At 48.1% G+C, this 18,148-nt stretch overlaps 1 protein-coding gene and 1 non-coding gene across 3 annotated transcripts in view; both read left to right on the top strand.

The window, feature by feature from the left end:
- Window positions 1-18,148, top strand: part of LOC142575591 (rap guanine nucleotide exchange factor 2-like) — a 716,743-nt gene that overhangs the window by 155,189 nt on the left and 543,406 nt on the right. The window lies entirely within an intron of this gene.
- On the top strand, window positions 1,543-1,728 carry LOC142567588 (U2 spliceosomal RNA). The gene has a single exon (XR_012825193.1). It is a non-coding gene; the product is annotated as a U2 spliceosomal RNA (small nuclear RNA).

Here is an 18,148-nt window from a genome sequence, read left to right as displayed (position 1 = left end):
GGAATTCACGACCTGCGCTGTACGTGCGCGGCGCCTCAAGCCCACACGTGCGCTGGTATTTCGCACTCGTATATAGACGCTGAAGGCGGACCCCGCCGGCGAATTCTGTACAGAAACCCTAGTGGCTGCGTTGCTCTTTATTCCGCCGCCACTGCGCGGCGCACACATTGAGCAACCCTCGTGTAAAAAAAAAAAAAAAAAGTTCGTCTGCAGATGACCCGCCATAATTTGCGCAATCCTTCTCGCGTTTTATACAGGGTGTTTCAGCGAACGAAAATTTTTAAAAGTTGCCTGTGGCAGGTATCACAATTCTAGTTCATGAGCTGGTCTGCTTGAAGCGGCGCACAATACTTGCAAAAAAAAAAATTGAGATGCAAAATTGACTAAGTTATAAAAATTAACTAATTAAGTTTTTAACTAATTACAGTATGGCCCATATTGCAATCTACAAATTCTAGCCGTGGAGTTCGCAAGGCGGATCCACTTGTAACGCATTTTCAGGACTACACCAGTTTCGAGATATAAATTCCCGAACTTTGCGGAGAACTGCATTGGCGTTCCAGTTCATTTGTTAACAAAACGTCGTTTCATACACTGGAGCACACAAGTAACTGGAACGCCAATACATTTCTCCGCAAATTTCGGGAATTTATATCTCGAAACTGGTGTCGTCCTGAGGATTCGTTCCAAGTGGATCCGCCTTGCGAAGTCCACTGCTAGAATTTGTAGATTGCAATAAGTGTCATAAGATAATAAGCTAAAAAGTAAATTAGTGAATGCATCTTAATTAGTCAATTTTGCATTTTAATTTTTTGTACAAGCAGTGTCCGCTGCTTCGAGAAGACCGGCTCATAAACTATAATTGAGCTATCTGCCACGGGCAACATTTAAAAGATTTTGAAAGTGTTCGCTGAAACAACCTGTATATCGCGCCTATTATCTGTTAGCCTCAATGTGCCGGGGTGGGGGGGGGGGGGGGTTGTTTTTTTGCTATGGTTCGCGTTATATACTGAATTCAGAAATAGGCGATTGGCCCACGTCGACATGAAAGCGCTTCTCTTAGTTTTCTCGAAGAATAGCAAAAAAGAAAGCGCGTGGTTAACTGGCTCAACTTTCAACACGCTGTTTATTTGTCTCTTTATCATTGAATCTTGGTGACTTCAATTCGCGGTCGACTAACGGGCGCACGGGCTGTGGTCAATTACAACACCACTAACGGTGGTGTTGTAATTGTTGTAACGGTGGTGTTGTAAAAAAAAAAAAAGACGCGCCATTCCATTCTGTAAAGGTGGAGGACCAGCGAATAAACTTCTGTTTAGCATACGACACGGAGGTGACGCAGAATTTTCAACATAGGTACGGACTCGTTTACCGTTATTTTCATATGCATTCGCGTCGACGACAGGACCACCACTCCGATCAGTCGGAACAAACTAGACACGCGTGACGTTTCGACGGGACCGCCACCACGGGAGAGCGGAAGGAAAAGAGATACGCGTGCGCTTGGAACGCCGACAAAGAGAGGGCGGTGAGAACGTGCACGTGGCCGACGCGGGTCAAAGTGTAGCATCTGTTCTTATTAACTTAATATCTGACACGGGTTGTATTTGGACCCAAGATTTTAAACTTTTTTTTTTTTTTGCAAGTTGGCGGAGTGCATGAAGCCTGCTTCACCTCCGCCGCGGGTCGGCCCGGCATTGCACTATCTTCGGGATCGGCTCACGGTTTTTGTTCTACGGACGTCGATCCGGCTGGAAACTAGCAATGTGCAACTTCGCTGTAAAAAACATCTTATGAAACCGGCTCCTCTCGGCGAACTATATAGGAGCCGCATTTTCTAAGGACATTGTTGTCTTCCTATTCTATTCAATACTTGTCATCGGTCCCGTATAGAGTGGCCGATCTAGACAATAGTGGGGGCGCCGCTTTGTGCGAGCCATGCTTATGTAAGAGCAAAATGAATATGAAAAATGAAAGGGATTGCCACAAAATGCAATCTTTGGTGTTTCATAGTTCTTTGCGCGTGCACCCCTTCTAGTCTTTTTTCTCTCTCTCTCCACTTCTGTCTGGCAACGCGTGGCGTGCAAGAATAAAATATGTACGCGTGGTTGTGGTAAAAGCTTACATGTGCACTCGTCTAGACGGAGCTCTTGTCGATCAATCGGAATATATTATGAAACGACTCGGCATTCTCGCAGTCCACAGTTTCGGCTATATTCCATGTTTTGATAACGTCCTGAAAAGGGTCGCTTTCCCGGAGGAGCACAATGCCTAACCCGTGCCGAACGTTGCCCAATGTTTCATTCGTGCAACCGCGAAATTTCTTTATTCGCAAAGCAGTCAAAGTCGTCCTTTTTTTTTTTTTTCAGACGATGGCGCTTATTTTTGAGAAATATATGAGATGGCAGCATTCGTGGGGAAATAGGCTTTATAGGTTTAGGTTCAATGTCGCGCCAGGCAAAAGATGATCGAGACACGGTGACATCCTGGCCGTGGCTGAGAATAGGTAATGTAGATGGTCTGTCGAATTTGAGCTCTTATAGCTCGATGTGCCACGAAACCGCGCATACGCTTATGAAACGCGCCGGGAAACCATAGCACGTCGAGTGCTTGTCGACGACAGGACGATATTTGGAGAAACGCTATTCTAATGCGAAAGCATTCTATGCTCCGTTACGCAAACATCCGTCGTAGTCGGCGCGACCGAAAGGTGGTACCAAAATGGCCGAAGGCGCAAAGAGTAAAAACACGTCAAAAAAAAAAAAAAAAAGAACGCTCGGAACGACGTAAAATTTCTCAGCGAGGTTCCTGTGAACTAAGTAAATTAATGGTTTCAAAGGAAAATTCGGTACATATTTGTCTGGGTGGGAATGGAACACAGGCCGCCGGGGTGCGAGACAATCGAGCACGCTGCCCCGTCGCCACGGTGGCTACACAGTATTGGCTAGGCGTGGCCTATAGTGCGTGCGTCATTGGGCACGTGACGGCGCAGCCAACGGGGTGAAGTTGGCGCCAACTCTTGAGTACATGAAATGACCGCGTTTAAGACGTTCCGAGGTCTATACACGGTACAACGCTTTCGCATTTTCACGCGTAAGCACTCTTAAGTGAACTCAAGGAGAGTGTGTTCGGAGGCTAGTTGGTAAGACATAGGTTGGGAACGGCTCTAGGGACGGGACACTGAAGTAGAAGAAGACAGGACGAACGCAGACTGCGTTGGTCCTGTTCCTGTTGATACGTTCGTGCTGTCTTCTCCTATACTTCGGTGTCCCGTGCCTAGCGGCGTTTACTTTCCCAAATTAAGTCTTAAGTGTCTGTGCCAAATTTCCTCTCTCTCTCCCTCTCTTGGGGAGTGTTGCCTATTTGCTACACTGAGCATCAAAGAAATGCGTAGGCCGGGTGTTTGGTATCTACAACAAGTGTGATTATCTCTCTGTGGTCAATGGTCATACATAGCAATACTTGAGAAGGCAGTGGAATTGCTTATCTTTAGTCCTCGCGAAATAATTCGACCGTTCTCCTTTTCTTTTTATATACATGCAACTTTTGGCGTTGCTGTCTAAGTTACCCTCAAGGCACCATCGAGAGTGCTCTTAGAAACCGTCGCGTTATGTCAAGAGTCAACGGGAATGCCTTCACTGTAAAAGATAAATATGAATAAACAAAAAAAATTGACATTTTCTATTTTCACTACAGAACATTTCTTTTAATGGAAGAAAAAGATATTTTAATTTGAAAAAAAAAAACAACGTCGTTTTTCTGTTTCTGGTCTAAGACAATTTTTCTTTATTTTAACAGAATTGGTCTCCATACAGTAAAGCAAAAAAATCGTGATCAATACTGCGATCGAAATTAGATTTGTTCGTCTCTTCTGCTATCCTCAACATTTGTGTGAAGCGTCACCAGCCGCGCAAGTGTAGGCAGACACACCTCGTATGCACGAACCATTTGGGCTTAGTTTCTGAATTACATACAGCTGCATTCGGGGCGAGTGATGCCGCTCATAGTATGGCTGTGTATATAAACTCGTATAGTTGGATACAACCCAAGTCTGCAGTGAAGCCCCGTCCACGCCTTCATAACCGGCAGCCACTGTTCTTCCGAGACGCTGCAAATAGTTCGCACTTCAAACTTTCCCTGTTACTTAAGTAAGGCGGTAACCACAAAAATAATATTATAAGCGCGTAATTTTATACGTTTTCACTCGTCTACTATAGTGGAAAGGTGAAAGCCTAATTGTTTATTGAACTGAAATAAAATGCTTGCTTCGCTGCAACTATTTATTGTCAAATTTCGCTTCAGTTGGCAGTGAAGTTTCACGAGTAAAACGGGTTCAGAAGTGAAAAGAAGCGCGAGAGGAACTCGCTTGCCACATCACGCGTTTCTCAGCGTTCGCACGCGCTGGCGCGCCACGCATCTCGGAGACCACACGCAGGCTTCGCGGTGGCACCGATGGATGACGCCAAGGGTTCTTGGGGAAGCACGAAAAAGGAGTCCCGCTGCACTACACACGCCTCATACGTAACTTGTTTCGATGGTGGCATTACGTTGTGTCGCTATATTGATTCAACGCTAAACGCATTACCGTCGGCAGTCATTGTGAGATGGGTTCTGCCGTTTTTTTTTAATATTTGTGCCTAACCGGTGGAATAATCTCGGTTGATGTCCAGCGGTCGTCCAATCTTCCTGTTTCTTTCTTTGGGAGTGTTGATTAAGTCCGCGCTACAAACATGAATACGTTTCTTTAAGTGTCTGTACGCGTGTCACCAGGTGCGCGCTGTGCCTCCACAACTGCTTCTGAACATATCTGTACTGAAGAGCTGGAAACGACTGGGTAATGAAGAGTGTGGAGCCGTGTGAGATACGCGCGCCATTGACCTAAAATCGAAATATCCGAACAAGTCACGTGTGTGGCAAAAGCACGCTTCCGCAATCACTCATGGGTTGAAAAACCCGTTGTCTGGCGTTATGACGCCAATATTGATGGCGCCGCCCACGACCATGGGTGGGAGTCGAACCCACGACCTTTGTTGTTAATTAAGGTAGAGTTAATTAAGGCACTCGAACCTACTATCTTTGATGGGAGTCGAACCCTCGACCTTTGCTGGGACCAAAATTCGATGGCACTAAAAGTGATGACGCCACGATTGAGGGTGAAACCCGCGACCATTGCTTTAGGAGTCGAAGCCACGGCCTTTTGTGTTATTTAAAGCGAAGTTAATTATGATAGAGTTAATTAAGGCACTATGGTGGTGATATACTTTATTGAAAGGGGGAAGGGTAAAGGGGGACGTGGCTGAGGGATTGGGCTCAAGTAAGGCCCTGGGCCTGCTCGGCCTTCTCCGCCCAGTCCACCAGTTCAAGCTGTCGGTCGACGTCCCCGGAGCTGAGCCAGGCTGTCCAGTCAGTCTCGCTGCTGGCGGGGGGATGAGAAAACGGAAGCGAGGTGCATTCCCACATTATGTGTGTGAGTGTTCCTGTTTCTGAACAGAGCCTACATTGGTCGCTTTCCTTGCCCCCTGCGATTTTGTTAATGTACTTTGGGTGTGGGTATGTGTTTGTCTGAAGTTGCCGAAACGCGACCGCTTGCGTTTTATCGAGTTGCTTGGCCGGTGGTGGGAGCGCGCGACGCCTCAAGCGATACTTATGGGCCATTTCATGATAAGTATCGCAGGGTTCCTCGTGTCTCTCCTCCTCATTCGCGCCGTCCGCATCCGCGGACGAAGCTCGGCGCGCGAGATCTCGAGCCAAACTGTGAGCCGACGCGTTGCCGGGCACAGCCGCCCACGACCCTTGATGGGAGAAAACAAGTAAGAGGAAGTAACCACGCATTCTATAGAGAATGTCAAGTAAGTTAATGAATGTCATGAGCGCGCGCAGGCTTTCGCCTTCATCCTCTTCGACGTATGCTAAAGTGACTGTCAACTTTTTCGTCGAATTTCTTCCTCGCGAGCTTTACTTGAAGTCGTTTCTACCCGCCGCTGTGGCTCAGTGGCTGCTGTGCACGAGGTCGCAGGTTCGATCTCGACCGCGGTCTGATGGGGGCGGAATGCAAGAACACTGGCGCTCCATGCATTGGGTGCACGTCAAAGGATCCTGCAGATGGTCAAAATTAATTCGGAGCTGTCCACTACGGCGTCGATCGTAACCTGGGCGGCTTCGGGGACGTTAAACCACACAGCTCTATTCTTAAAAGAAATTTCTACGGGGTGGCACTGTGCACACCTCAATGCAATGATTTTGACTATATGCCTCACGCGCGCGTGTCACACCAGAGACAGGTCGTCTCCGTCTCTGTGTATAGCAGAGCCACTCGCACGGACGGCGTTGCCAGCCTTTTCTTATTGTTTCTTTTTCCTTGCAACGGAACACCGGCACTACTTCGTGTTGGCCCTTGGTATTTCTGTTCCTCACTCTTGTCCTCTTGGCTGCCACTTTTCCTTCCTCGGTTCTGTTCTTGTGCTTGTTATTGTAACAGAGCCGCCGCCGTCGGCCTCCTTTATAACGGTCGCGAGCAAACGCCTCAGCGAGCGCAAGAAAAAAGAAAAGCGATAAAAGTAAACGGAAAGCAGAGCAGGAAAGGGAGAGATAAAAAAAATAGCGGCTGCTGCGGCGGTCCCGTTTTATTGACAGCTCAGATTGGCTCGACGTGGTGCGGACTCAGGGTACGATCGCGTGCTTTGCATTCCAGTCTCCTGTGAGCTCGCTGGTGTCCGCAAGCGCCAAGTCTTTTTGTTTTCTTTTTTTCTTTTTTTTTATGAGAAGAGGGGGGGTGATTATGTGTCCGTATAAATGTATATACTTTGTTTTCCTAACAAGGATGCTGCCTCTCTCGGATCCTGTTATGATTGGGGCTTGTCTGCATTGCGCATTCTAGGTTCTTCTCCCTTCTTTTGTTTATAGCGACGCTTTTGTCTTGCTTCCTGCAGCGTGGGCTGAAAAAGAAAAGACTAGTAAATGTATGCGCGAATGAGAAGCATGCAAGACGCCCGAAATGAAAGCATAGGTACCGGCGTGTTCGTAGTCGCCCTCCCCCTCAATTCCCCTACTCCCTTTCCAATCCCCCTGTTTCCTTTCCCCTTTGTGTTTTTTTTTTTTTCACGCGTACGTTTCGGCATTGCAGTACGCGGTGAAACAGGTTTCTCTATTTCGATTCATTTCTTTACGCGCGGCTCGCATCAAGACCTGCGGTTCGCCGTTGATAGCCCTGTCAGTAAGATTTCTTCTTTTTTTCTATTGGCGATACCGGCGTGTGGTACTCTTTTCTTTGCGCTTTGTTCTGTCTTCATCCATTCCTTCTTTTTTTTTTTCCTTTCTGCAGTCGGATTTTTTTTTTTTTCTGCCTCCCCGATGCCCGTACTTTGCGCATGCTGCAGGCAGGCAATGGGTTCGAACAGTCGTCCCACATACGCCCGTCCTTCTGGTTTATCGCCGGTCGCTGTTTGACCTGCACGCCATCAAGTTTCCTTTCGTGCGCAGCCGTTGAGTCGGGGCAACGTCCTCGTCCGGAAACTTGCGGTCTCGATGCTATGTAGTCAAGTTTTCCTTTCTTATTTTCCTTCCTAGCTGCGCTTTTTTACTACGTACATACAGAGCTTATGTCCACACCTAAAGCTGTGGCGTTCGTATTTTCTTTACTTCTTTTTTTTTTGTGTGTGTGGCACCGCATGGCAGCTTGTTCGTATGTAGGGCATGCGATGTCGAGAACGAGAGTCATTATTCGTGTGCGAAATCACACACTTCCACAGCAGTGCAAAAAATTTTCCGCGCCCACGTGTGTTTCTCTTCCTAAGACGTTCGCGTACAGTCAGCCACAAACGTCTACGGAACACGGGTTTCACGAAAAGTGTGAATTTCGGCTCTGTTAATGCGTGACGCTTCCAATCTAATAAATTGCTGTGTAGTTCAATAACACTGCTGGCAGATTAGAACCCTGCATTCGAGGTTGTGGGCCCAGCTAGGCTTTTGTGGAATTCAGCCTTTTCGTAAATAACGTGTCCCGTAAACGTTTGTCGCCGACTGCATGATTTGGCGGACAGCGAAGAAAGTTGCGCAAACTAAGAAACACTGTCTTGTATGGGAAGGGCGCACCGCCGCTGTGCAAGGAAAAAAAGAAGAATCGAAGCGATTCAGAACATATCAACAGCGTCTAACTGCGTGCAATAGCTGTATGTACTATATGCGCGGAACATGGGCTATGCCTATAATCTGTGCACATAATAAAATAATGATATTGGTGAACACCCCAAAGCAACGCACGCATGCTATTAGAGACGCCGCTGCGGAGGGCTCTGAAATAGCTTCAATCACGTTGGCTTCTCATTCACATGTATGCCAAAAGCAGGGCACACGAGCGTTTTTTTCGCGGCCGCCTCGGCAAGAAGTCGAACCTTGTTCTCGATACAGAAGAACGCCATACCCCGTGAGCTACCGTGGCAGGTATCCTATAACATAAACCTGTGCCCGTATTCACATAAACACTCTTACGGTGGAACTGTTCGTATAAGAGCATGCTGCCAGCCAAATACGCCACTTTCTTGTGGGGTGACTGCGTGTTCCATTCTCTGCATGCTGTGCCAGAGGAGTTTCTATAGAGTTCACTACGAGTCCTTGTATGGACTGTAGTTGTTTCATAGCTATTATAAAATTGTCTAACGGGAAAAAAAAAGAATGAGGAGGACGTAACGGCGTACGAGATCTGTTGATTGCTTTCTGCCTTTACGTCGTTCCCATTCTTCTCCGCGCCGTTTCGCAAGAGTTTCGGTGGGGATTTTGTTCTCGCTACCTGGCGGCGGACGTGTAATAACTTTTCCCGCTGCGCGGCCGTCGCGCTACAGAAACGCGCACGGAGCTGGGGCCATGTTCACGCGTCCGCCCCGAGCTTTCTTCCCAATTGGTGCAACGTACGCCGAGCGAGCACCATGTGCATACCGTCTGCGTGTAACCCCTCGTATAATTCGGCGTCCTAAATTATTCAGACGCGCCCCGCTCCAAGGTTGTGCAACCGAGTGCGAAGTTCTCGCCCGTTCTAGTTTTTGGGCGCAGGGAGAAACATCGTACCTCGTGCGCTGATTGTCTGCAGCACTCTCCCGCAGCCGCTGTTGCAACTGCGCTTGTCAAGGAGCGATCGAGAGCGGAAGCTTATATATCGGGTTTGTCACGTACCGAGTACCCGAATGTACTCGTATTGATGCGCGAATCTTTTGCCTGCGGCCGAAATGCTGCGTTTTAATTTACATATACCGTCGTACTGTCTCGCTGTCTCCCCCCCTCCCCCCCCTTGTTTTTCATTCCTAAGCGTTTATTCGCCTGGAGTTTCGCTCTGAGTGCACCCCACGCTTCTTGCCGCAGTATGGTTACAAACCGAGCGAGTTTTAAGCGGTCATGCCTGTTTCCTTTTTTTTTCCTTTTCCCTCTGTCCCACCAAAACTTACGAGTTTTTCTAATGGCCGTGCAGGAGCCAAGAAATTTCTGCGAACCTGATTAAGCTAAGCACGTCTTAGGCCAGAAGAGCACGTCTGCCGGAGCACAGACGCACGCGAGAACGGTTCCGAGTTTCTGGATGTCTTCTTAAGAAAGCGATATACGTGGCCAAAATTACTTACATTGAAAACTTAGCGGCGTGGAATGCTTCAAAAGAGGGCATCAAGCGCGATAGGCATCAGCGCGGCGACCGGTACGCCCCCTCAGACGCAAGCGTGGTCCCTGCGAGTCACGGTGTGGGCGCGCGTCAGGCCACGTATTCGCAAAGCTGCCTTCGTGTCATCTTTTTACCCACTTGAGTCATGCTAATCGACATGGGTACAAGAGATGCTGAAACTAGCTGTCGAAAAAAATTAAATTAGGGGGTTTTACGTGCCAAAACCACTTTCTGATTCTGACGCTCGCCGTAGTGGAGGACTCCGGAAATTTCGACCACCTGGGGTTCTTTAACGCGCACCTAAATCTAGGTACACGGGTGTTTTCCCCATTTCGCCCCCACTCGAAATGCTGCCGCCGTGGCCGGGATTCCATCCTGCGACCTCGTGCTCAGCAGCCCAACACCATAGCCACTGAGTAATCACGGCGGGGAAATTAGTTGGGAACTTTAGTACACTGGCAAATTTGCTACGCGTTGAAATACGCAGTTTATTTGATATTGTTTTTCTTTTCTTTCTTTTTTGGTCACGTGGGCAGATTTTATTTCTCACTATCTGGGATTCATCGTTTATGAGTTGGGACCATCTACTTCTCAAGCGTGCTCTCTTTTTCTTCTTTTTTGTCTTCTGCTTTGTCGCAGTCACGGAAATCGGTTTATGGAAAATGTCTTCATATGGGCGATGGTAAAAGTATTCTCGAATGTTTCTCCAAGGCAGGCTCTGGAAAAGAGTTTGCGGTATAGCTTCCGACTTCGGTTGGTAGATTTTTAGTCCACTGTAAACTGCGAACAACCGTTCCAGCAGAGTTCGGAAATAACGGGAAAACATTAGCAGCACGAGTGACGCACAATGCTGATTCCAGGCAGCGTGTCTGAGGCACTCTTTTCATCTCGCATTCCCTAGCGTCCACTCTCACCACTGCATCGTGTCGCACGTTTCCAATAACAATAGTCCCACGATATAATGACATTTAACCACCCGGAAGCAAAACACCTAAGGGCCCTTACGTAGGGTCGTAAATACTCCTTCCCCCTCCCACACACACACACACACACACACACACACACACACACACACACACACACACACACACACACACACACACCTTCTATTTAACCCAAATATACGCCTCCGAGTGCATAGTTTCGTTTTGACCCTCCTCATACCGGGGTTGTATTATCACTTAGCAATTTTTGCCTAAGCGTTCAATGCTAATTTGAGCACTAAAATATTTTTATACCGTTGTTTTTGTTTCGAACTTTTGCGTATGTCCAGGACAATGTCTAATATATTGAACGTTGTACCGCTAAGCGCTTTCTTTTTTTTCTTGGCCAGGTACTAGTGCTTCAGACGTAGCTGCCTGTTTCTACCTGTTATTTATATTGCAATGAGTGTTAACAAATAAACAAAAAAAATTAGCGCATGCAAAATACTTGTAAACGGACTTACTTTTTTCGAGGCTACCATGACATCCACTTGTGCTGGATCCCGGCATTATGAAAGCTTCAAGTGAGGCGGAAATAAGCGTGACTTCGACCGTATCTATTTACTCTCTATAGCTAGCAGTACAGGTGCTATTACCAGCAGATAAGCGGGTTTCTATGAGGACATTGTTTTTATAGTTGCACCGAAGATTTTCTTGTCCAATGCATTGTATATGCATCTTCAGCTGCCATGCCGCGACATTACAATTGCTAGTAAGTACAGCGGGGCGCGGTACTTGCGGAGGCACCGGACGCTTGTGCGCAGGCGCGAGTAAGAGCGGGCGCGAGAGAGAAAATGTCGCGGCTTTTGCTCCCTGAATATATTGGCGTTTTTCACTGGTCGATTCGGAGCAGCATTTCTTGATTCGCGGCAGCGAATCCGAATTTCACTCGTTGATCTGGAGCGGGTTCGCGCTTTCCGCTGGTCGTTCCGGATCAGCTCGCTCTGCCCCGGATCGCTCTCACTTGCCCCGCCACCGAGGCGCGGATTCGGGCGGAAATAGCTCGCGTCACTTCCGTCTTCACGCGAAATCGGTACCCGGTCGGTACGCATATGGTGGCTAGTACGCACAACATTGTGTTGCTACGCAAAATGACTGCGTTCGGTGCTGCTGCAGAGCTCGGACGACAGCAATTACGAGGTGACGCAGATGCTGTACGAAGCCTTCTATGTACGTTGTGCATGCACAATCCTTGCGGGCGCCACATGGAAATGACAGACTCCGACTACCGCGGTCAAATTACGCACTGGGGACGGCGACTTTGGTTGCCGTGGAAACGTACAGAGCGGAAGTCTGGCATGGTTTCCGCAACCGGTATGTGTGACGTGTACGCAGGCTTCCTGTGTGATCCCCTGCTGAGCGTTTTTTCTCTCCGCTGGCCGATTCGGATTTATGAAACCCGAGCGCTCGCTCGAAGATTTCGGTCGCCGCTCCAGATCGACCAATGAAAAATGCACTACGGAGGAGAAGTTAGCGCGTGTTGTAGGCGTTTGTCACTAGGCGTGCCGGCTTTGCGGAGTGGACTCGAGTTTGCAGCGCGGTGAAACAGGTGATAACATCGCAGATGTTTCCGTGGGACCAGTAGGGACCGCGGAAGAAGCCGATCCGCATATATTGAAAATCTAGAAGGCAGCGCCTTAGCAACCGCGGTCGAACGCGAGTGGCTGAAAGGGTGCCGGCGACGAGAATACGCCGCGCCCCCTAAAGCGTTTTACGCTAACCTAACGGTAACGTCAGCTAACGCTAACCTAATCTAACGAGGGTGAGACAGAAATACAATAATGCTCAAGACGTAACCGCTGTGAGAATATGCCGCGCCCCCTAACGCGTTTTACGCTAACCTAACGGTAACCTCACCTAACGTTAACCTAACTTAACGAGGCCAAGACAGAAAGACAATAATGCAGTAATGCTCACGACATAACCGTTGTGAGAATACGCCGCGCCAGCCTAATGGCTCTTACGCTAACTTAGCGTAACGCAACGTTAACGTAACCCAACCTAAGGTAACGTTAACCGAACTTAACGTAACATAACGTAATACGCCGCGGCACCCTAACGCCTCTTGCGCTAGCGTTCTCGCGGCGCTCGACGTTTCTGTGCAGGCGCGAGTAAGAGCAGGTGCGAGAGAGAAAATTTGAGGGCCTTTGTTCCTTAAATATGTGACTCTGCCTAGGCACTACGGAGGAGGTTTCTTAACGCGTGTTGTATGCGCCGTCCCCTAGACATGCCGGCATTGCGGAGTGCGGTCGAGTTTGTTTACGCCCGGCTGCTGGCTGCCCGCCCGGTGAGGCAGTGGGCACGGACGCCCCATTTGGTGCTCGCTGTGTCTGAAGGGGCAAGGTTCTGACTGGTGTTGTATAAGTCGCGGAGCGATTTTTTTCGTCGCGACGATAGCTTGGATTTTTTTACATGCACTGCTCCAGGAGGGCACATGTAACCGGCAAACGGAGGCCTCAGGAGAGCACCTGAGGTTATTAAATTAGGCGGCGCAGGATCTTCAGGGGACCCAAGGGGTAGCGGTGGGATCAAAGCTAGAAGCAGGACGGCCCGTGGGTTGGGACCGCGGAGGCCGAAGCGTGCCAGGGAGTGTTCGCATAAAAAATTGGCTGTCCACGATAGCGGACAGCCTATCTTATACACCCCTGGCACGCGCAGTCCTCGGCGAGCCCCAACGCACGGACCAGTCCAGGTTCTAGCTTTGGTGTCCCCGTTGCCGCTTTGGTGTCCTGGAGGCGCCGCCAGTAATGCGAAATAATGACACGTTGTTTCAATTTGTCAAAAAAAACCACTGCATAAATATAATTACCTCCAGCCGCCAACTTGCGACTCTAAGTTGAGCGCTGCCGTACCCCGCGACTACTGGCGGCACGCCTAGGGACAGACGCATACAACACGCGCTAAGGAACTCCTCCGTAGTGCCTAGGCAAAGTCATATATTCGAGGAGCAAAAGTCCCCACATTTCCTCTCACGCACCCGCTCTTACTCGCGCATGCGCGAGCACGTCCGGCGTCTCGGCAAGTGCCACGCCCCGCTGTACCTACTATCAATTGTAGATAGGCTGCCCGGCCTTAGGAAACAAAATTGAAGATCAAGCTCAGCGCACGCAAAGTCGAGGGCGGGGAGTTCAAAGCACAAAATTCGGTCAACCGGGCAAAATCATGCAGTCATCTCTGTCAACATTATCGCCGTATATAGCTACATTCTACTAAATATTCCTGTCCTGCTACATCCAGAACAAGCTGACTCCGTTGGAAGTTTGCGCCCGTACGTGGGTTTTATTTTGTGCCTCGAACCCCCCTGTCAACGCGTCTCTGAACACCGTTTGCTTATTCATTATAGGGCAATGAACCAACTGGCCCTGAACAACATTTCGATCGAGAAAGAAAACTTGCGATGCGTTTCCAAAGGCGCACACCATGCGTGCGCAGCTGCCTCTGGCAGCACTGAAAGGAACAAATACAATGGCCAACCAAATAGATCCACAAATCTGTCCTTTCGCAATGCGTATCGGTAGGCGCCTACTGCGGGGACCGATCGATGTGATGTTATATCGCGTCGGTTTGGCAGCTGCAGAGGGGAAAAGCAACATAGAAGGATTATCGAGAGAAAAAAAACGCAGAGCGCTTGAGGGCACTCTGAATGCCGGCAGGTGAAGTTCTGAGAAGATAGAAAAGAGCATGAATAAAGGCAGGCGAATTTACCCGGACGTTTGTATCCGGTTTGTTATCATGTAAGTTTTCCAGAAAACATTGATAGCAGCTACGGGAATGAAGGCAAACCGCAGTACAGATGGGATTTGAGATTTGCGGGGAAAAAAAGACTGGAAAATTTTTTTTTGTATGTGATATTATTCAATTCCTACGTTGTCACGATATTCAATTCGGGTGGGACATATGCTGAGGTCGCGGAATTCATTTGCGCAGTCTTGGCACGCTGTCTGCTATTGAAATTTCCAGTTTGTGCTATAGCATATATATAGGGTGTCCCAGCTAAACTTAGCCAAGCTCTTCAACGAAAAAAATAAGGAGTAAAAATAAACACCGTGCAAGGTAAAATTTTAAAACCTACGGTGTTCGCTCTTCAGGCTTCTGACAACCAAACACAGTAGGTTTTAAAATTGTATCTTGCACCTTGTTTTTTTATAGTTCTTTTTTGTTGTTGAACAGCTTGGCTAACGTCCGCTGGGACACATGGTATACGAAGAACGTAGTATTGTACGGTTTTACTGGCTATACGGTAGCAAACTACTCGGGAATTCAACGTTTTGTCAGGTCCCGTGGTTTGCAAGCTTTTGAGGCCAACTGTACATCTTCAAACTGCCTCTCTTTCGTCTATCGGATTAATTTGGTCGGCAAGAGAAGACAGTGGCTCGTGCCATAACCTGCGGCTGAAGTGTTACACGTAAAATCAGCGCTCGCTGCTTGCCAATCTAGTCACGCCGCGTCTCTCACACCTCGCTGCTACTATAAACGCTGAATTCGTCAAGAGGGTTTATCACTAAAAAAAAAAATGCCTGTTGCTGGGCGAGTTGGTGCAATTTGCCGTGCATTCTTTTCAACGACGCGCAGCGGACAACACGCAGAGAACGCGACACACCAGCGCTTGAATACACAAAGACTTGTGTGTGTTCCGTTGTCTGTTTCGCACCTTTGTAAAGAATGTACGGAAAGCGCTTCGTATGCGGCGCATGCTCACAAAGATTTTTCTCTCAGTGCATGTACATATGCCCGGCGTCTTGATGGCACAGGATGTTGACGTGTACAGTGTATATATAACGGTCTCGTGATTGGAAGGCCTGATGTTCTATCTCGGCTGAAGTACGTTTAATAATAATAATAATAATAATAATAATAATAATAATAATAATAATAATAATTTTGATAGCCCGATTTTCTTTGCTACGAACGCTAGCTGTTTTCCTTCGAACAGTAGTCTTTCACTATAAGACAAGCTGTCGCTTGCAAAAAAAACAAAAAAAAAGAAAGAAAGAAAAGAAAAGGGATATGAATAAGAGGTCAGACAACCTGTCGTCGTTTACGTGCCCAAGGTTTTTCACAGCGACAGTTCCACGGCAGCGGCAGGAACAACAGAACTATACGGCCAGCGATTGCTGCTGGGAGCACGCTGGAAGTTCAGCTCTCCCCGACTGCAAGGTGTCAGCCGGACTCAATATCGCCACGTTCCTGAAGGCGTTGGCTGATGTATCTTGCTTCTTCTGTGCACGTGCTTCGGGCGCGTTGTTTCCTCCTGGCGGTCAGTGCTTATAAACACCGAAGGGTCACGCCGTAGGCGCCATCGCTGCGCATTGCTGCCCGCCCGCAAGCCATCCGTCAATACTAGTTGAGCTACCCTTATAGCGAGCGCTAACTCCTAAAGCACACCCAGCGGCGCGCTCTTTGACTTATTTACACACGAGATCATCTGTCCTTGAACTTTTTTTCCTTATTTGTACGGGCAGATGTCTAGGTCACTTAAATTGCTTTACGCGGGGGAATCGACGGCTCGACTTAAAGTCGTTGTGATGACATTTAGGTCAGGCAGGCTGAGTGCTGTGGTTGGGAAGTCCCTTCAATTGTTACTTATTTTCTGGGAGATAGTTGGGATACATTTTACTGCCTGGTGCCTACCAAATCCCCGACCACCGACCACAATCTCCGTTTGCTTGAAGTCGTTAAAAGAAAAATTGTGCGGATACCACACACTGAGGGAATCGACATTATGCGAAGTGTTTCGCAGGTACCTGGTTATCCAGCATGGTTTAGGGTTCCGCAAAGCGTTACCAGGTTGAACAATGTGTTTGTGCAAATCCAGTATTTGTGTGTGCGACCGAAGTACAGTGAAATTGAATGAACGCAAGGGCGCGTGTGTGTGACGACAGCAGCAAGACGACGACGACGGTAACAAGGATTGCATCATTTCTACGAACGTTCCAACTGATGTGAACGAGCGTCATGGAGGTGCTAGATGTGTAAGAAGCGCAGAAACTAAATGCTCACTGACGGCAGCAAGTGGTATCACTTGGCGGACACAAACAGGTGACTTGACGGGTGACTTTCTGATACTGTAGCACAACCTATAGCACGTGTCCTTTTATAGCCATTCGGACGAGTTGCGTGATGACGCTACCATAGTGGCATTCGATGCAGCGTCGTCGTACTCGGACGCTATGCGCACCAGGAAAGAGCACGCCTTGATGTTTCGTTAAAAGGCCTCGGGAGGAACCAGGAGGCGGCGCGTTACTATTCGACGCTCGAAAATCGACGCTCTTGGAAACTTGCCTTTCAGTCGCTGTTCTAACGGATGAAACCACCACCCTGTGTTCTGCTGCCGTGATGCCGGCACCTTCTTACGCATGCCACCTGGCTCTAGCGCAGATAGTATGCGAGAATCAGAAGCAAGATCGGATTACGTAGCTGGAATGACGATGCAACGTCCGTATGCGGCATCACGAACACGTGCATATATAGTCATCAGCCCTAGTTAGTGGACAACTTGGTCCTCTGTGTCAGCATAAGTTCTTGTCATGCTGATGTAATGTCGTGCATGCATGCATGTATGCCATGAATTTATCTCATTCGTGTCATGCATGACATACAGACCATGAAATTTATGCCTATCAATTTATGGCATACATTAAAAATTAAATTGTGGGGCGTTATGTGCCAAAACCACGATCTGATTATGAGGCACGCCGTAGTGGGAGACTCCGGAAATTTGGACCACCTGTGGTTCTTTAACGTGCACCTGAATCTAGGTACCCGGGTGTTTTCGCATTTCGCCCCATCGAAATTCGGCCGCCGTGGCCAAGATTCGATCCGGCGACCTCGGACTTAGCAGCCCAACACCACAGCCACTAAGCAACCACGGCGGGTGTGGCATACATGGCATTACATGCCATTGATGCTACGCATGACGCGCATATTGAGAGTATATCCAGTCAAAGAAATGTATATGCATCATGTCATTTATTCCATTATATTAATCTTATACCCGTGTCACACGGGCGTTTGGAAGGCCTTCCAACCAATAGTCAGTTGACCCAAAGGTCAAGTTCGAGCTGCTACACGGGCGGCTTCGAAGGCCGCCGAGTCAATAGTCTATCGAGTCAACGGAGCACCTTACAACTCTATCGAAATCTCGATGGCCTTTGAGCAACGGAAACGGAAACAGTGCGAACATGCCCTCTCGTTCACAGTGTGCTCATATTATCGGTTAGAAAAACAAATCACACCAAAATGCTCTAAAAATACTATATATGAGTGTTATTAATTATTCAATAAAGTATTTTTGCCACTTGATATGTGCAAACTGCACATACTCTCGGCAACAGCGACATGCAGCTACGCAAACGTTGCCGCAGTTTCGCTACTCAACAACTTAAAAACAAAAACATATATGTATGGCAATGTATAAACAAATTGTTTAATGTATGAACAACCATAATCAAAAATTATAGTGCTTTTAAATAGTTTTAATGTTGTTTAACTTTCCGTGACATTAAAACGAAAGTAAAGATCCGCA

This window comes from Dermacentor variabilis, chromosome 1 (genome assembly GCF_050947875.1).
Source record: "Dermacentor variabilis isolate Ectoservices chromosome 1, ASM5094787v1, whole genome shotgun sequence".
NCBI classification, from domain to species: Eukaryota; Metazoa; Arthropoda; class Arachnida; order Ixodida; family Ixodidae; genus Dermacentor; species Dermacentor variabilis.
Note: the sequence above shows the minus strand (reverse complement) of the source record. Positions and strands in the feature narration are given on the sequence as shown.